The sequence below is a fragment of the Pongo abelii genome, chromosome 9 (genome assembly GCF_028885655.2).
Source record: "Pongo abelii isolate AG06213 chromosome 9, NHGRI_mPonAbe1-v2.0_pri, whole genome shotgun sequence".
NCBI classification, from domain to species: domain Eukaryota; kingdom Metazoa; phylum Chordata; class Mammalia; order Primates; family Hominidae; genus Pongo; species Pongo abelii.
In genome coordinates this window covers 81,211,337-81,231,544 of record NC_071994.2, presented here as the reverse complement: position 1 = coordinate 81,231,544, position 20,208 = coordinate 81,211,337, and the positions used below count along the sequence as shown (strand labels likewise).

The window sequence follows — 20,208 nt, the reverse complement described above, 5'->3', positions numbered from 1 at the left end:
CTGTCTCACTCCTGCAAGAATGTCCATAATCAAAACATCAAAAAGTAATAGATATTGGCATGGATGTGGTGAAAAGGGAACACTTTTATGCTGCTGGTGGGAATGTAAACTAGTATAACCACTATGGAGAATAGCGTGAAGATTCCTTAAAGAACTAAAAGTAGAACTACCATTTGATCCAGCAATCCCAGTCCTAGGTATCTACCCAGAGAAAAAGAAGTCATTATACAAAAAAGATACTTGTACAAGCAGGTTTATAGGAGCACAATTCACAATTTCAAAAATATGATACCAGCTCAAATGCTCATCAATCAATGAGTGGATAAGGAAAATGTGGTGCGTGTATATATATGTATACACACACACACACACACACACACATATACATAGTATTAGTCCATTTTCATGTTGCTGATAAAGTCACACCCAAGACTGGGAACAAAATTAGTTTAATTGGACTTACCGTTCCACATGGCTGGGGAGGCCTCAGAATCATGGCACGAGGTGAAAGGCACTTCTTACATGGTGGCAGCAAGAGAAAATGAGGAAGAAGCAAAAACAGAAACCCCTGATAAACCAATCAGATCTTGTGAGACTTATTGACTATCATGAGAATAGCATGGGAAAGATCAGCCCCCATGATTCAAGTACCTTCACCTGTGTCCCTCCCATAACACATGGGAATTCTGGGAGATACAATTCAAGTTGAGATTTGGGTGAGGACACAGCCAAACTGTACTATATAGATATATATGATATATATATACATATATATCATATACATCATATATATTATATATGATATATATAATATATATACACGCATATATATGATATATCCCATGGAATATATCCCATGAATATGAATATATATGCACACATATATGTATGTGTGTGTATATACACACACATATATGTATGTGTGTGTATATACACACATATATATGTATGTGTGTGTATATACACACATATATATGTATGTGTGTGTATATATACACATATATGTGTGTGTATATATACACCTATATATGTGTGTGTATATATACACCTATATATGTGTGTGTATATATACACCTATATATGTGTGTGTATATATATATACACACACATACCATGGAATATTACTCAGCCATAAAAAGAAACAACAGCATTTGCAGCAACCTGGATGGAGTTAGAGACCGTTATTCTAAGTGAAGTAACTCAGGAATGGAAAACCAGACATCATATATGTCACTCATAATGGGAGCTAAGCTATGAGGACGCAAAGGCATAAGAAGGGTGCAATGGACTTTGGGGACTCAGGGGAAAGGGTAGGAGGGGTGTGAGGAATAAAAGACTACACATTGGGTATAGGGTGCACTTCTTGGATGATGGGTGCACCAAAATCTCAGAAATCACCACTAAAAAACTTATTCATCTAACCAAAAACCACCTGTTCCCCCAAAAAAACTATTAAAAAAAAGTTCGGCAGGCCTCCAGTGTTTCTTGGCTATGTGGCCTGTACAAGTGATTTCAGCTTGCTGGGCTGATTCAGTTTCCACACCTGTTAAAATGAGTTTATAGCATAGGATTGTTATGAATATAACAATTGTTATATTCATACAAATGTGAAGCAACTAGCATAGTGCCTGGCCTGCAGTGAATGCTCAACAAATGTCCCTTCCCCTTTCCTTCCCTCACTCTCCCTCTCACCCCTGTCCTCTCAGATCTTCTGTGCTGTTGGGCAGAGGGAAATTCTGTCCTCCCAATGAACCGGTATGTGGGGTCAGGTGTGTGGTTAGCAGGCTGGTTCTCTACATTAAACATGCTGCCTTCACTCAGGGACAAGGTCTAGAGACATTTTAGGCAGAAGGACCATGTTTATGCATGTATGTGCAACCTGCTTTCCCTGCAGCACAGCTCGGGCCTGCAGAAATAGCTCCATCAGAGCTGAAGAGTCAGCCAGCCTTGTATGAACATAGACTATGGATCCTCATATGGGCCCACGTCCACTTGACCAGGCTGCATGGCTCAGCATGCTGTGCAGCAGATGAACAGCTGGCCCAGGGAGTTCCCAATGGGCTCCTGCACGCTGCCCGGGAGCCAGGAGGGAGACCTTCCAGGACCTGCCACCTGGTCCCAGGGAGGGGTGAGCCCAAAAACCCAACAACTAGACCAGATGGGTGACTGGGCAGCCAGGGAATGTGGAGGAGGACTCGACGGGTGTCCAGAGCTTGCCATTTCATCTCTCTCAGACCTAGTTTCCCCATCTGCAAAATCAGGCTAAAGAAAATTAAACAAGTTTTGGGATTCCAGTGGAGCTAGAAAATAATATTTATCTTCCTGGCCTAAATTCAAAATTAATTGAGACATAGAGGAGTCAGACAGATAACAATAATAATAAATAAATAAATAATAACAGCAAATACTTTTATAGCATCATGACCACTAGTTAAGCATTAATACTTATTTAGCATTTCCTATTTGTCAAACTGTGTTCTAAGCCCTTTATGCTGTTAACTAATACAACATTTCTATAAGGTAGGTACTATTCTTAGCCCCATTTTATGGATGAAGAAACCAAGGCACTGAAAGTTTAATTAATTTGCCCCATATCACAGAACTAGTAAGTGGCAGACTGGGATTTAATGCCAGGTGGTCTGGCTTCCAAGGCCATGATCTTGACCACTGCCCTCCACCAATTACCATGGAAAGCCCACAGGGCAGCTTTAGATCTGCACACAGGGTCTTGCTAACCCTTCGACCTATAGTTAGACAGACTTGGCCATCCCGTCAAGGAGAGGAGAAGAACTTTGCTTTCCATAGGCCACCTCATAGGCCATACAGGGGGTACTGGGTGAGGCAGGTCCGGTTCCTTCTCCCAAACCCACCAACCCAATCATTGTCACTCAAATTACCACAAACTTGCTAATTTGTAACTGGGGGTAATGATAGTACCTGTGTCCAGGTTGTGCTGTGGATTCGTTTAGGTGGTATGTCTAAGTGCGCACTTGGGACATTTTCTGGTGCAGAGTTAGTACTCAACCCATGTTAGCCATTCTCGTTATCATCTCTTCCCTACTGCAAACCCTTCAATGGGTCCCCACTGGCCACAAGATAAAGGTTGAACTCCTTTCACAGAGAACAGGTTGTTGCTGACTTAAAACAACAGAAATATATGCTACCACAGTTGGAGAGGCCAAAAGTCTGCAATCCAGGTATTGGCGAAGTGGCTCCTTCTGGAGGTTCTGAGAGAATCCACTCCATGCTTCTCTCCTAGCTGTGGTGGCTGTCAGCACTCCATAGCACTTCTTGGCTAGGGGACACACATCACTGCACTCTCTGCCCCCACCTTCACATGGCCTTCCCCTCTGTGTCTTTGTGTCCTTTCTGTCTTGTAAGGACCCCCTCATTGGATTTAGAGCCCACCCTAATCCAGTGTGGTCTTATATCAATTTTTTAATTACATCTGCAAAACCATGTTTCCAAATAAGATTACATTCAGAGATTTTCAGTGGACATGAATTTTGAAGGGACACGTTTCAACCATGAAAAGGAGAAGTTAGTAAGGAAATAAGGTAAGGCAAGAGTGTTCCCATAAGGGAAGTTTATCCTCAAGAAGACGTAATGTGGGCAAAGAGGTTTCCTCCTGGGATTAGTAGACACTGGCATGGCTGCTTTAACAGAGATCAAAACAGTCATGGCCAAAGCATAACAGAAGCTTGTTTCTCTTGCACATAAAATCTCAGCCAGGGGGATAGAGATGTTCTACTTCACAAGGTTCTTCAAGGCTTCTTTTATCTTGTTCTAACATGCTGTTCAAGATGCCCTTAACCCCAGAGACAAAGATGGCTCACTAAAAAGGGCCACGCTTTAGCCAGCAGGTGGTGGAAGAGGAAGTGGAAGGCATCCGGCTTTCTTCTAAAGGTGCAAGCAAAAAGTTGCACATAACACCTCTGCTCACACCCATTGGCCCAAACTTAGACAGTCGTGCCTCACTGCAAGGGAATCCGGGAAATCTAGTCTTTGGCTGAGAGGTCATGGAACCAGCTAAAACTCAAGGGATTAAATTTCTAAATGAAAGATGGGGAGATTGATCATTGAGGGACAACTAGAGTAAAGTATGAGAAATACCTGATACAGGGTAAGAGGTCAGTAAATTGTAATGTTGATCTTCTGCCATGATATTGCTGACAACTTATTCTCGCTGGTGACATGCTGATAAGCCTCTATATTCACCCCTGACCCCGGCACCTGTCACTGTAGTAACCCAAGTACAGACAGATTATGACTCCACAGTCTTGAGATGGGCCGCTTTTCTTCACATTCCTTTACCTGGCTCCCCAAGTCTGCTGCTCTCCGAGATGCCCCCATCTCCAGCTCAGCCCTGGACCCCAGGTTGCAAAGTCCTGGAGAAGGGAGGCTCTCCCCAAGTCCCCTGAGCTCTGACTGCCAGGAATACCCTGTGTTCTGGAATCTGAACCCCCAGGCACTGCATGCCTTGCCCATTCTGCATGGTTGCCTTCCTGGATATTAGAGGAGTTTGTGGAAAGAATTTTCTGTCATTAGAGGGTGAAAGTCAAAACAGTAATTACAAGAACATCTGTTTCTGAGTGGAAAGCATATCCCCTGCACACCAGGAGATATGCCTGCACAGATCAACAAGCAGGATGTTAAAATGGAAGAGAGTGTTCTGGGAGGCAGGACTAATGGCCCCAGCCATGATGGAGGCTCTGCTTCCTGGGAGGATGCTGCACTGGGGAACAGGGAGGAAGGAGAGTAGGGAATGAGTGAGTGAGTGCATGGAGAAGGGAGTGAATGAAGGACAGAAAGAATGAAAATGGTGAATGAATGAGTGACTTAATGAATGAATAAATGAAGGAATAAGTAAAAATTGAATTCGTGAATAAAGAAATCAACAGGTAAATAAATGAAGAAGCGAATGAGTGAACAAGTGTGATTTTGAGGAAATAAATGAGTGAAAATTGGGGGAACTGAATATGAGCTTTGGCCAGCAGGTGGTGGAAGAGGAAGTGGAAGGCAACTGTAAATGAATGAGTGAGTCAGTATTAAGTAGAAATGAATAAATAATAGGATAAGTGATTGCGTGAAAGAGTGAATGAACCAGCAGTCAAATCACTCTTCTTTTCTGGACAGATGCGATCGTCAGCAAGACTGGGGTTGTGAGGCAGGACTGGAGGTCGATCTACCTGGAGGCTCAACATCTGGGTCAGCCACACATTAGGAGGCCAGGAGGGCGGGCGAAGCTGGAAGAATCATATAATTATAATTATGAGAGGTGGGATAAATGTTAAAAGCATCTGGTCCAGCCCCATCCCCCTTTTTACAGATGCGGAAACTAAGGACAAAAGGAATGACAAAAAGCGTGAAAACAAGACATTCGAAAACAGGCTAGCCATGTTATCTTGGGCAATTTATTCTTTCTATTTCATTTTTAAATTTAATCCTTAAATTTCAGTTCTGTATTTGCAAAATAAGGGTGATGCTACCTAGTGCATAGGGTAAGATTAAATCAGATACTGCATGCCAACTGTTATTCCCTGTGGTGTTTATCTGGTGATCAGTCGATAGTTTGAACCTAGACACGGCAGTCCGGGTAGACTAAGATACGATATAACAGCAAGGAACCCCCAAACCCAGCGATGTTGACTCAACAAAGATGCGTTTCCTGCTCATATCACAGATGAGGGCCATGTAGAGCCCCCCTCTTATAGCTCTGCAGTCTGGAAATCATGGCTTTGAGGGTCACCACCACAGAAGAGGAACAGTACAGAGGGGCTTATTGTTTCTTGGCCTGGAAATTACACATCTCCGTGCCACTCACTTCAGCCTCTCTATAAGGAAAGTGGATATTGGCTGCAAAGAACAGGGGCTTTTCAGTGAGCACTGACCATGTCTACCATAGTCTAGGGTTATTTGGGGCTTGTGATCCTGGTCCAGTAGAGGTGATGGTCTGAGGAGGAATACTTCTCCAGCTGTAGACCCATGCTAGCAGCTTCCTCAGTGACTGGTGGCCATTGAAACTCCAGATTTAGAGTCAGAGAATTGGTGAATCTGTCTCTCCTGGCTGTATGATCTTGTGCAAATTATTCAACATCCCTAAGCCTCAAATACTTTCTCCATAAGAAAAGGATAATATAATGCATGTATTACACGTTGATTGAGGTGTAAATGTGACAGTGTGTGTGGGATCAATTTCAGAAGTATAAACTACAGTGAGAAATGATATTTTTCTCATTCTACTCACCTTCCCCGTTCCTTCATGAGAGTACTAATCCTTACTGAGTACAGTGTCACAGTCAATATGTCAAGAGTCTTACCTCCTAATTTAATCTTCATTGCACCAATGCAAGAGTTGTGCTATTAACTCTGATTTACAGGTAAGGACCTGGAGGCTTCTCAGGAGGAAGAAATAAGTTGCTGAGACCTTGTAGCTATCATGACAGAGCCAGGCTAAACCCCAGCCATCTTATTCCAAGGCAGGGTCTTGCCTGTGTCTGCAGTCTCCTATGCCTTGGCTGGTATGACTACAACTTTGCAGGGGGAGATCATTCTTTCTTCCTTAAAGAACTTTACCAAAATGTTCTGGTGTGGCCAGAATAGCTTAAGTGTCTATGAGTATTTTTTATTTGTGGAAATGTTACAAAAGTAGATATTCCTACTTTGGATTATGCACATTCCCCAGCAAATCTGCGGAAAGTCCTAAGCAGAGATTAGGTGGGACACACAAGGATGCAGGGGCAAGCAGCCCAGAGTGCAGGAGCAGGGTCCCTGGGTCCTGGGCAAGCTGGGATCGACTTCTGAGAGCAGAGGGAAGCTGCACAGCATAATTGTGCTGGCTTTGCAGGTAGGACATGTGGTGGAATGAGGAAGATTCTGCCCTCTTCCCAGAGCCTGGACTAGTTAGGACATACTGGTCAGGAAGTTCGGCGATTTCAGCCAAAGTTTCCTGAGCATTTGCTGGTTCCCTACTGCTGTAGATACAATGGTAAAAATACACTGTCCAAGTCCTTCTGGAGTTCACAGTAGTGGGACCAACAGACAGAATTTACCAATACGGTACAGTGGGATTATGGTAGAAAGCAGGGAGGTATGGAACCCTCAGGGGGAGGTTTTACAGAGGAGGCAGCTTGTGCACGAGGCCTTAGAAGAGGAGTAGAAGTGTGGAGATCAGTAGATAGGATGTTCCAGGCAGACACACAGCAGGAACAGAATTGTGGAGGAATAGAAGGACAATGCACAGTGAAGAAACTGTAGCTCTGAAAACTGCCTGGGTGAGTACTAGGAGAGTACTGAGTTACAGAAGGCAAGACCTGGGTCTTCTTTACCACTGTAGCTGTAGCACATAGAGCACAGAGCCAGGCACGCTGTAGGGACTCGGCACACATTTGCTGAGTGCATGAGTGAGTGAAGGTATGAAAGAGAGAGAAAGCAACAGAAGGGAAGGAAAATAAGTCAGAGATTTACTCCACGATGTAGCACAGATTATTGAGGACAGCCGCCCAGGGTGTTAGAGACCTGTATGAACGGAATAGGTGCACAAAGATATATTGGATCTCTGGGTGTCCTGTGGTTATGACCAGGTCTGTGCCTGGCATACAGTACATATGTTTTGAATAGATGAATGAAGGATCTCTGTCTTTGAATAGCTTCTTGAATTAGTATCAGAATAAGACAGCAGAGGCTGTGTCACAGGACCATGACCTGGTCACTGTTCAGCCCTCTGTGGTAACCTTAGTCTCATGGGATCCCTGAACGGGAACAGCTTCAAAGATGAGAAACTTCAACGTCTTTCTTTTACAGGACAGAAACTGAGGCTCAGAGAGAAGTGGCTTGTCTTACTGCATATCCAATAAATGGGATTTAGAATGACCAACTAATGTCGTATAGTCCTGGGCTCTGTGTCCTGCACTGCTACTAACTGAGGGGCTCCTGCACTGTCCCATCTCCTCTCTGACTACAATTTCCTCCCTTGAAATAAGTGATCTACAAGTTCCCTTCAGTTCCTCCTTCTCAACCCATCTCATTCATTCCGCAAACATTCACTGAGCATCCTTGCGTGTCATGCTTGTTCCTGCAGGAGATCAGAGAGAGGGTCCCCACTCCTGCCCAACCCCTCAACTTGATCACATTGTCAGCCTTTATCATATATTTTTAAAATGCTTATGTTGTCTGCTGTCTCGTCAGACTCAAAGTTACTTGGGGGCATATTTGATCCTTGTGCTTCCTTAAATTATTTTTGGAGCAAGGCAGAGAGTCAATGCATAGATTAATTAGTGTATTGATTATTTTTTCTTTGTCCCAGAGTACCTTAGACTGGTAGGCATTCACAGGAGACATTTATTGGAGACAGTCAAATAAGCAGAGCATTGCACAAAGGGGACAATGGCACCAGCAGGGGAGGAAGAAAAGGAGGGTGCTGGAAGCTCAGGATGGACCCCTGATCTAGACAGACAGTGAGGAAGGCTTTCAGGAGGAGGTAATCTTCCACTGAGTCTTCAAGGACAAGGAATTACTCAGGGAAAGATGAGGGTGACTGAGACTAAGGAAACAGCATGTACAAAGTGCTGGAGGCCTGAGAAAGCCTTGCCCATTTCAGGATCTGCAAGTAATTTCTGGTGGTGCCAGAATCTCGCCCTTCACCTCTCCCCTCTAAGACTCCCTGGTGGGGTATGCATTACACACAACATGAACAGGGACCAGAAAGGAATCAATCTATCCCTGCTGACAAGCACCTCGCAGATCACTCTTCCATGCAGGACTTAGTGATTGGCGCTGGGCTGCCAACTTGGGCAGGAGCTACAATGGTCTGTGCAGGACAGACTCTACAGTCACTTCCCCAGGCAGCCAAGTGGCCAGAGCCACAGTGCAAGCCCAGACATGTCCCTCTGGAGTTTCCTGGGTACCTTTAACACCACCCAGGCTTCCCTCTAGGCAGGAGAACACAGTGTGTCTTCACTTCTGCTGGGAGAGGCCAGTCCTAACCGTTGACATTTTCTATGCAACTGAAGCTCACCTCTCTTAGGGAATAACTTAAAAACTTTATTAAAAGTTTAAATATTTTTGAAGATAAATTAGTTCTATAGTAGACAACATGTAGGAAGGATGGGATGGCTGGCAGGTGGGAAGGGTGGGGGGATAAAAGGAAGAAATGAGGGTCAAGGAACCCAGTCAGGAGGCTTCAGAATTCCACACATGACCCAGATACACATCTTCGTGTTTATATCCCAGACCTCAGGGAGAAAGCCTAGGCCAGGATACTCTTAGAGTAGGAATGAGGAAGAAGAGAAAGGAGGCAGGGAGGAAGAGAAGGAAGAGAAGGAAGGGACGGAGGAAGGGAGGGAGGAAAGGAGGAAAGGAGGGGAGGGGGAGAGGGAGGGAAAGAAGGAAGGTAAATAGGAAGGGAGGGAGGGAAGGAAGTACGGAAGGGAGGGAGGGAGGGAAAGGCAAACCATTTAACTACTTGGAAACAAACATCAACTGTTATCTAAACATCAAATATTATTAAAGAACAAAAACAGCAGGTTTCCAGAGCACTCTGGAGTCTATCTTGATAGGTTGCCATTGCTCTGGGGTTAATATGAGGAAATGGCATTCTTAAAAACCCATATTAACCTGTCTGTTGTTCTATGGACTGTGACAGCTGCATTTTACATCGTAATGGCTAACCATTTATTTCAAGCCAAAAAAAAAAAAAGAGAGAGAGAGGGAGACATTTTTTAGCCCATGAAGCAAAGACTCAAGGCTGGAAGCTTTGCCCTAGAAACAGGTTGTGAGGCAGAAGTTCAGAGTAGGTCAAATGTGGGTTCCACAGGAGCCCCTACTGTGTGCCCTACCTCCATTTGTCCAGATACTCTGGATCTGTCCCTTTTCTGGGTCCCGCTAGGGTTTGCCTCTCTAGGCCTTCCTCAGGGCTGTTGTGGTCTCAGGGGAGACAAGCTACTTACTTGGATAATGGTGAGGTCCTGGTAGCAAACAGTACAGGAAAGGGCCCTGAGTGCAGGGGAAAGGAAGGGAGAGCTTGTGGAGATCAGAGAAGGGAGGGTCGAGCTGACCCAGCTTCAGATTTGAACTGCATGGAAATGCAGTCATTCAACAAGTATTTTTTAGTACCTACTATGTGCCCTGCCCTGGTCCAGAGCAGTGAACAAAATAGATAAGGGTCTACTGCATGCTTGGCCCCCTGAGGACACCCTGGTGGACAACATACAGGTGGGCCTGCTTCAGAGGGCTTGTATTCTAGTTGGGGAGATAGGCATTAATCAGATCATCACTCTGGTAAGTGTGATCCAAGGGCTCTGAGAATGTAGAGTAGAGGAAACTCCCTCCTCTGAGGGGCCGAGGAACTCTCCCGCAAGTGACTAAGGCTAAGCTGAGAGCTGAAGGGGAGGAGGGGACTCCTAGCCTTGGGGACGGCACTTACTCCTTAAGCATAATTACCTGAAAGATGCCTGGTTTGGATGGAGCTGGGGGAACAAGGGGCCCTGAGGGGAACATAACATCAGCAGGGGGTCAGAGGACAAAGTAGACATGTAATGTTTATTTAAGAGTGGTATGGTTTAGATGTTTTGTTCCCTCCAAATCTCATGTTGAAATGTGACCTCCGGTGTTGGAGGTGGGCCTAGTGGGAGGTGTTTGGGACATGGGGACAGATCTGTCATGAATGGTTTGGTGCTCTCCTCATGGTAATGAGTGAGTTCTCACTCTATGAGTTTATGTGAGATCTGGTTGTTTAGAAGAACATGGCACCTCCTCTCTCTCTCTCACTCCCTCTTTTGCCATGTGATGTGCTGGCTCCCTTTCTCCTTCCCCGATGACTGGAAGCTTCCTGAGGCCCTCACCAGAAGCAGATGCCAACACTATGCTTCCTGTACAGCCTGCAGAACCATGAGCCAATTAAACCTCTTTTTTTTTTAATTACCCAACATCAGATATTCCTTTATAGCAACACAAAAGCCAACTAGCACAAGCAGCAAGAGAAAGCTCTTGAGGAGCTTGAACAAGGGGTGACATAAGCCTTCAGGTTTTTGCACTGTTTTTAAAATTTTCACACCCAATGTTTTTGAGTCTGAAAGCAATCTGGTAAGGCAGTGAGTTTGGGGTTCTTGTCCTAACCTGACAGATCAGAAAACTGAAGTCCTTCCAAAATGGATGACGTACCTTACCTAAGATCACTAAGAACTGAATGAGTGAGAGGATGAGGGTCCAAGTCTTCCTGCTCAGGGACTGGTTGAAGAAACAGAGAGAAGAAAGGGGGCTTCGTAGACCCACACACAGCATGAGCAATGGTATAACATGGTGTCAGGGGAACCTTCCATGGTTTGGAGAACAGCCCCAGTGTGAAAGGACCCAGCACTGTGCCTCGTATATGGCAGATGCTCAGAAAACCACCCTTCCCCTTCTTTCAGCCACAAGAACCACTGCTTCAGTTTCCCACACTGCCTGGCCACCATCATGCCACCTTCTATGTTAAGGGGTGTTTGGGCAGATACTTGGTTTTGGTAGGGGTGTGAGAGAAGGGAGACAGGTTGTCTTGTGCTCCTTACCCAAGTCGGGATCCAACTTTTCTAGCTCTGATTGTTCTGCTGGGTGACTTGCCTCTGCCCAGACACCATGCAGAGAAACATGAGAAGACAATTTCCCAGGATTTCTGCTGCTCTGCCCCTGGCCCTTGCTGCGATGTTCTATAGTGCTTTGGTCGAAAAAGTCCTCATTAGAATGATATACTTTGGACATGTATTCACTCAAGAAGAATCATCTAATATTCATTTACAAAATCCTTTTCATACATTTTTCTCATTTAATCCCCATAACAATCTTGTGAGGTAGTTACTCATTCCTGACATTTTATAAAAGGGTTTTGAATTGGTTGTTATTCATGACACACATAACAAACCAAAACCTGAGCACAGGTCTTCTCTGACCCCAGTCTAGTCATCTTCTAGGTTCGTGACAAGTGTCTATCTTGGTATCATCCTTTAGTACTGCCTATTCAGAGACATCACAACAAACTTTCCCTGCAGTAAGGCAAGTGATGGAAAGCCATTCTAAAAATGCGCCCAGAATCTTTAGAAGAAAAAACATCCATGTAATTAGTCTTTGGTATGTTTTGTTCAGTGTATACCTTTCTTCTGCATCAGTTTAAGGTTGGTAGCTCTTCTTTCCTCTTGATGAATGCTGTTGGGTTTTCCTGTGCATTGAAAAGGTGAGTTTGGACATCTTCCTGCTCACTAAAAGGATGAACATTGACCGTTTTGGGAGGCTATGTCCAGGAAGTCATCCTTCAGGGAGCCCAGAGCTCAGAATTGCAGTTCCTTCTCTGTATATCCACTGGACATCAGTAGAGGGCTGCCAGCCAGCACAAACATTGTGGCATTGGAAGAGGTTGGAGGAATGCAGCTGGCTCACAGCCCCTTGTTTTCCCATTCCACTGGAAGGTTGTGTTCATTCGAGCTTTTAAACCAAAAATAAATTATTGTAATCCATTTGCTAATTATACCATGCTAAAGTTCTAGACGCTGTAAATTACAGCCGTGATATATCTAGATGAAGTTTCTGGGAGTTTATTTTTAGCCATTTAGAAAGCACTCAATTTCCTAGAGGCTTCATTTGCAAGTCTAGGAGAGAACAGAGGAAATGCATCTGCACAATCTTTCTTGGCCTATGACCTGGAGACGATGAACCTCTCTGGTTCTCCTCTGTGAAAGAAAGTGGTTGTAGTAGTTCACTTTGAAGGTCTTGTCTATCTTCAAAGCTTTGACTCTCATTTTCTGACTAAGAAAAGTAGAATGTAGCCAAACATGGGTTTTCAGTTCCTGGTTGATCACGGAGAAAATCAAAAGCCACCACACCAACATATTAATATTTGTGAACTGTGGAACACAGATCTTCAGAAACCTCAGGCTCAATGGACACATTGCATTTCTTTTCTAGTCCTCAATTTTGAGGAGTGGAGAGAGGATGGAAGGATTTTATGTTTATTTAGCATGTACTCTTTGCATAATACACTGCTTGATGCTTGCATTTGAGTGATATTTGGATAGCCTTCTCCTTTCAAGGACAATGTCATCTAATTTTAATCAATCAGTTACTCATTGACATCTGTGTGCCAGCCACTGGGGTTGGTTCTGAAAATATCTAGGGTGAATTAGATGCATCTCTTACCTCCAAGGAGACAAGAGGTGGAGATAAAGCATGCAATGAAAATCTTGAAGTGCTTTTTGAAATGCACTATTATCTCTGTAGAGGCGAGGTCTCAGGCTTGTGTTTTTTTGCCCAGACTTGTGTCATATCTTTTATAAAATATGCTTGGCACAATGTCAGACACATAGACATGCACCTGTTATACAAACTTGGTCTCTGCTGAATGAACACACTGAATAGTCATTTTGCAAACAGAAAAGATTAAGTCAGATCATATCATGAAATAAAAGACACTTAAAGGAACTAAAAAAAAAAAAAAAAAAAAAAAAAGGAAATATGTCCCCATGCTTTTTATTTTATTTTGAAGGAAAAATCCAAGTTAGTTAAAGACCTGAATGTATAATACTGGATGAAAAATAAAAGTAAATAATAAACCTTAACTTGAACAGTTGAGCTGTTCATAAAACTGTCCTCCCATCACTGAACTAGACTGCTTGTAGCACCATGTAAATGGCAGTTTCCTTCTCCCAATTAAATTTACATTCCTGGGCTGGGCACAGGGTGCAAAACCTAAAGAGACAGTTAAAAAATAAAAAGCCCAAAATTGCTCTGGAAAATAAGCATATGATTTGTGAAGCAGTATGTACATCAGTGTGGCTGGATCATCACCAAGTACTGTGGCTATAAACGGCAATCGGGGCAAAGTGCTGGGATCACACCTGTGATCCCAGCACTTTGCGAGGATGGGGCAGGAGTATCACTTGAGCTCAGAAGTTCAAGACCAGCCTGGGTAACATAGTGAGACCCTATCTCTACAAAAAATAAAAAAGTTAGCCTGGCGTGGTGGTGTGTGCTTGTGGTCCCAGCTACTCAGGAGGTTGAGGTGGGAGGATTGCTTGAGCCCGGGAGGTGGAGGGTACGGTGAGCCAAGATTGCTCCTTGACATTCCAGCCTGGGCGACTGAGTGAGACCCTGTCTCAAAAATAAAATAACATAAAATTAAAAAATAATAAAAATAAATAAAAGAAATGCACTATTATCTACGAATGATTAAATACCAAGTGCCAGCAGAGAGAACACAGAGAGATACATTGTGAGGGGCAAGGGAGGTGTCTAGGTTCATCTGTGCCTGTTGGGGGAGGAGAATCAGGGAAGACTTCAGGGATAATGAGGTATTTGAGCCAGGGATGATATGTAAATATGAATTTAAAATGTGGGGATTGGGTAAGGGAAATTGGACAGATCTAGTTTAGTAACCTCGGAAAGCACCCTGGCCAGGTCCCATGGATGACTATCCTTGACCAGTCATTAACACATGCCACACAGAGCACATCCCTTCCCCAAACACCACAACTTCTACCAAGTTTTCTTCAATTTTGACCATAGTATGATTATTTTTTCAAAGAGTGAACATAAAAAATCCTTTGGAACAATTCCTTTGTCTGGATGCTTCTTGTGTTTAGACTTCTAGATAAGCAATCTTCTACCATATTTGTGTAATTCTTGGGTGGAGAGATGGACGCACGGTCAGATGGATGAATGGATGGTTTCATATCATTGTAGAGCTGCCACAGCAAAAAGATGGAAGCAATGAAACTGGTTTGGCTTGCTAATAGCTTTGTGGGAAGAGCCGAGCTTTAAACAATAAACAGAATTTTCTCAGCACACAGTATGGATAAAGGCCTTCCCTTCAGAGGGAAGCAAAATGAGAGCATGAAATCCATGACATCGTGGAAGAATGGTGAGTCACAGAAGCCATGGTATAGGAAGGCAGGATGAGTTAATGTAGTGGCTGAGAGCACAGGCTATGATTGGATGGATTGCAGTTTGAATCCCTGTTCTGCCACATAGTAGCTGAGTGATCCTGGGCAAATTAGGTAACTTTACCAAGCTTCTATTTTCTCATCTGTAAAATAGGAATATTAATAATGTCTACCTCGTGTGGTTATTGTGAAGATTAAGTAGAATAAAATAATGTTTAGCACAGTGACTGGCATGCCCTTAATAAAGGGTAGTTTATGGTTATAAAAACACTTCTAATTAAATTATGAAAATGCCCATTCAAACCACAGAATTTGTGAAGGAGGCAGAGAAAGTCCTTGGGGGAAAAGGAGAAGAACCAGGAGAAACTGGTGTTGCTGATGTGGAGGCAGGAGTTTCTAGAGAGAAGGGGTCCCTGCTAGCAAACAACCCAGAGAGGCCACTGCAGATTGAGAAGCAGTGTCTGGAATATGCAGTGACAACATCCCTATGATCTTAAAGAAAGGCGCTGAAAGCCACAAGGCAATGATTTGTGAAGAGCATGGGAGTGGAGGAAGTGGTGGTCTAGATGACTCTTTCAGGAAATCTCTCTGAAAAGGAGAAAAAGAACTTGGGGGTAGGACAGGGGACAAGGTCATGGGAAGGGCTGTTTGCTAGATGAAGAAATTTGAACTCAACACAGTGTTTCTCGACCTTTCTAAACTCGTGCCTGCTTTGATAGACATAAACATCACTCTCCCCTGCAAGACTGATGTTCTGGCACCCAAGACCTAACACCAGCCTTATTTGAGAGCCACATCTGCCAGGAGGATTTTGTCAGGATTTACTTTCTGTGTTGTATTTTTAAAATAGTAGGAATTTAATGATCTGTTGGAACCAAGCAGGTAAGAAATGATGGAGGCATTGTAGGTAATAACAAGGATGGATTTGAAAGATGGTAAGAAGACTGAACTGAGCAGGAGTGAGGAGTGAGGGGCAGAGGCGAGTCAGAGGGATCCTGGGGTTCTGGCACTGAGGACTGAATAAACCACTGCACCAACTGGTGTGTGTCCTTTTTCTTTGTGGGTTCCCATCTCTACCTGCATAGGTGACATTATACAGGTTTAAGACCAAATAACAGACGTGGTCATTGTTTAGAAACTTTTAAGTACTTTATCAGTGTAGGGCATTGTTAGTGATACTGTTATAAAGAAAAAAGAGCACACCTTGATCTTCCCTTGTGTGCTGTGTCTTTGTCAGTGAGTATAATTTTAAATGGTGTGAGGCAACTAATGTGTATTGCTCACATACCTTATTACAGATGAGGAAATGGAGATACAGAAACATTTAAAGAAAGCCAGCCCAAGATCAACCCAACAGCCAGAGAATGCACACTCTTTCTAAGCACGTGTAAAACACTCACGAAAATGGACTGTATCCTAGGCCATAAAATACATCCCAGTAAATTTCAAGGAGTCAGTATCCTACAGACCATATTCACCTACCACAGTGCAATTAGGTTAGAAATCAGTAACAGAAAGATGAGATTTTTTTTAAAAACCTATATTGAGATATATTTATAAAAATACTTCCAACTAGCTCACAGATCAAAAAGAAATGATAACAGAAATTATAAAATGATTATAAATGAATGACCAAAGAAATTTTAAATATCAAAAGTTGTGGAGTATAGCCAAGACAGCACTTAGAGAGAAATTTATCGCCTTAAATGCTTATATTAAAAAAGAAGAAGAGCTGAAAATTAATGAATGGGCTAAGTATCCAATTTAGGAACAACAGCAAATATAAGTACATAAACCAGCCCAGAGTTGTGCAGTCAGAAGTGGTGGGGCCAGGATTTGGGCATAGCTATGGCTGGCTCAAATCCCTCACTCTCTTTACTCCACTGGTACCTTTCTCTGTGCTGCTTTCCATTATATGCCCAGTACCTGGAGATTCTCTCTCCCTAAGAGTTGAAGAGATGAGGCTACAAAGTAACTCCCCACATGAAAGCTTAATGATAAATCTCACTCATTTTCTCAGCCATCCTTTTACTTTTCCATCAACTACTTAGTGAGCATTTGCCATGTGCCAGGCACTGTGCTAGTAGCTATTTTAGTTGCATCTTTCCTCTGAGTGTTCAAACACTAACCTTCAGCCTGGAACCAAATCTCATACTGCTGCTACTAATGCCCATGCCCACATCTCCCCCCCACCTCCCAAGCTGCAAGAATCTTCTCTGCTGCTTGTCAGAACAGCATCCTCATCAAAAATGACTGATTTGTCTCTTGTCTCTTTCAACAGGTAGACTGAAATTACCATGTGTCCAAATTAAAATTGCATACTTCAAGGATTATTTGAAGGACTATTCTTAGACCCTTTTAAGAAGATTTAAAGAAAAGTGAGTTGATTTTTTTACACTTCAGAGAGTATTCATGATTTGAGTTAATGTTATGGGTTCTTTTTTTCTCTGCCTCTTAAATATGCGTTAATAGGTAGACTTTATCTTCATTTATTTTACAATAAAGATTTTTTTTTCCCTAAGAACAATGAACAAAAAGTGCAGGATTACTGCTTGCCTTCCCTGCAAGATTTTTATATGTTTCAAAGGCTTGTGGAATCTTAGAGATAAAAGGGTTTTAGAGGCATGGACCATTCCCTCCTGGATGCTGGGAAACCCACAACAGCATCTCTATAGATCCCTGGCCTGTTCTTGGAAACTTGCAGGGACTGGTATGGAGGTTGGTATCTCCCCACACTTAGGATTTTTGTAGAGCTCTCCCATAATCTGGACTTGAAATCCACTCCACATCTTGCCAAGTCTCTTTCTTCTCTACTAGACATCCTAAAATAGGTGAATGTAAACAGCATGTCCCTCCTCAAGATCTTTTCTTGTTCTTTGTTCCTCTAATCATTTCTCATAAGTTGGTTTCAAGAGCAGCTCCCATCCTGGTCACTTGGAGTAGAGACAGAGCACCTCCAATGATCTTTGCCCAGTAGATGGATGAGAATCAAAACAGAGTAAACCCAAAGAGCAGGCCTGGGTTCAGCCCCAGTTCTACTCTTGTTGTGTTTTCAGGAAAGTCACTTCATCATTCTGAGCTTGGTGAAAACAAGGAAGGTAGGAGGAGATAGTCACTACCATGCCTCTGACCTCCATTTGGATCATTCTGCTGACTCAGAGTAAAGAAGTTGCTGCTTCTTACCATCTCAGGCACTGGAATGGGCCAGGACTTGGGAATCCATGGAATCTGGGTCCAATCCAAGCCTTATCGCTTGCTCTGTGGACATAGACTGCCATTTCTCATCTCTGATCATCTGTTTTCATTTGTTAAGTGAGGATGCCAATAAATGTTGCAAAGGGTTGTGTGAGGATGTACTGAGATAATGTACATAAAGCACCTAGTACCTGGTACATAGAAAGTGTTCAAAACATGGCAGTTGCTAGTATGATTATAAGTAATGGCAGAACTACTTACATTTAGCCAGAGGAGAAGATAGGAGGTGCTAGAGACTCTCATAAGGAGAGAAAAGAACTGGGCATACTCATTAGGGATACAGTAGTGTCCACATCTCATAAACTCTCACGCAAACATAAGCCCAACCCCAGAAAATTCATGAGGTTAAAACTCTACTTCTCAGAGTCAGACAAGGATGATGGGTTGCTATGGAAATATACAGTTAAAAGAGAAATTTTAGAGTGGGTCTGAGAAGCTGCACAAATCCTGCCAATCTCTCACTGATGCCATAGCCCTGGTCCTAGATGGTAAGGTTTAGAACCCCCCAGAATGAAGGTCCTTAAACACACAGACTGGGAGGCCTGCAAATCATCAAATATTTATATATGTTCAGAAGGCTGGTGGTGAGTGTTGGATGAGAGATTGAGTGTTTTGTAAACTGTAAAGTTTCCTACACATATATGTGCCTTTGTGTGATTCATGTATTATGGACTGTGTCAATACTTTGCAAATCAGGAGAAAGCGGGGAACTCCGATGAGCTGACTGTGTAATGAACCCATAGAGTCCAGCCCCACTGAATTCTGAGTGAAGTAGCATATACGTATGCATACATGTACATATCTGTATACACACATCTATGCATGTGTGTGCATGCACACGTGTGTGTTTGTGCATATGTGTGTGAATCTTTGACCCCTTAGAGGTAGTCACCACTCTTTATCCAGTGACTGGCTGCCTCTGAGGAGTATAACAGAGGAATGAAAACACAGGCTATGGTGTCAGTCAGCCTAGCTCTATTACTTACAAGTTATGTGGCCTTGGTCACATTATTTGATAAGAGTGGTACAGTTTTTGCCTTCCTGGAGCTGAAAGTCTGTGAATAGGGCTGCTCTCAGGAGCTGGGAAGATGCAGCATAGGATGTATCTCTCACACCAAGAAAGTGCTTAGGATATGGGAGCGTCTTTCTCCCTTGGTTAGTGGCTTTTTTTTGTTGTTTTTTCAGAGTTTAGGGAATGTTGTGTTAACTCGTTAGGTAAAAGGAACCTCTGAATGTATCTTTGGTTCCATAAGACCATGCCCCTGAAGACCTAGGTACCTCAGTGGCTAGAGAGACTGTGTAGGAAAACGTACCCTCTAGTACCTGTTGAAAGGGCTAATTTCAGAGGTGTTTCCACACCTTGGCCATCCTTCTGAGTCTCTTCCCTCAGTCTGGGCCATGGGGCTGGCAATTATTAAATTCAGAAGAATTGGAAACTGTTATTACTCAAGGTATAGGACAAAGTTTTTTCTTTAAATTTGGAAATTAAATATAGCTAATATCCTTGTTCTCCAGACAGTGGCTCACAGTAGATACAGAGGTGTTGATCCAGGCCAATGTTGGTGTGGATGCCACAGGCTAGAAATGCCCCTTTCTGCGCTATTCAGACCCAGGAAAGACTGCATAATTGTGTATCACAGTGTGCTTCAAATTGTGGGTTGTAGTCCAGTAACAGGTCATGAAATTAATTTGGTGGCTCAAGATCAGCATTTATTAAAGTAAAAACAGAGTAACCTAGTAACCCATAGAGTGAGTAAAGATATTATATATTTGCACTCCATATACTCAACAAAGGTCTCATATCCAAATATATATGGTAGAAAAAAAAGAAGAAACTCCTATAAATCAGTAAGAAAAGACAGACAACCTAATAGAAAAATGGGCGAAAGACTCAGATACTTCATAAAAGAAGATGTCCAAATAGCCAAAAAAGCACACAACATTATTACTCTTCAGGGAATGACAAATTAAAACCATAATGAAATACTACTATGTACTCATCAGAATGGCTGAAATGAAAAATATAGACTCTATCTAGTGTTGGCAA

General features: G+C 43.1%; 1 protein-coding gene across 19 annotated transcripts in view; it reads left to right on the top strand.

The window, feature by feature from the left end:
- TENM4 (teneurin transmembrane protein 4) overlaps positions 1-20,208 on the top strand; it is a 3,040,222-nt gene that overhangs the window by 2,531,533 nt on the left and 488,481 nt on the right. The window contains exon 10 of one of the 19 annotated variants that reach the window (XM_063711315.1): positions 17,188-17,284. The exons of the other annotated variants lie outside the window; for them this stretch is intronic. The gene's annotated coding sequence lies outside the window, so the exon portion shown is untranslated. The remainder of the gene's footprint in view (positions 1-17,187; positions 17,285-20,208) is intronic. 19 annotated transcript variants of the gene reach the window in all.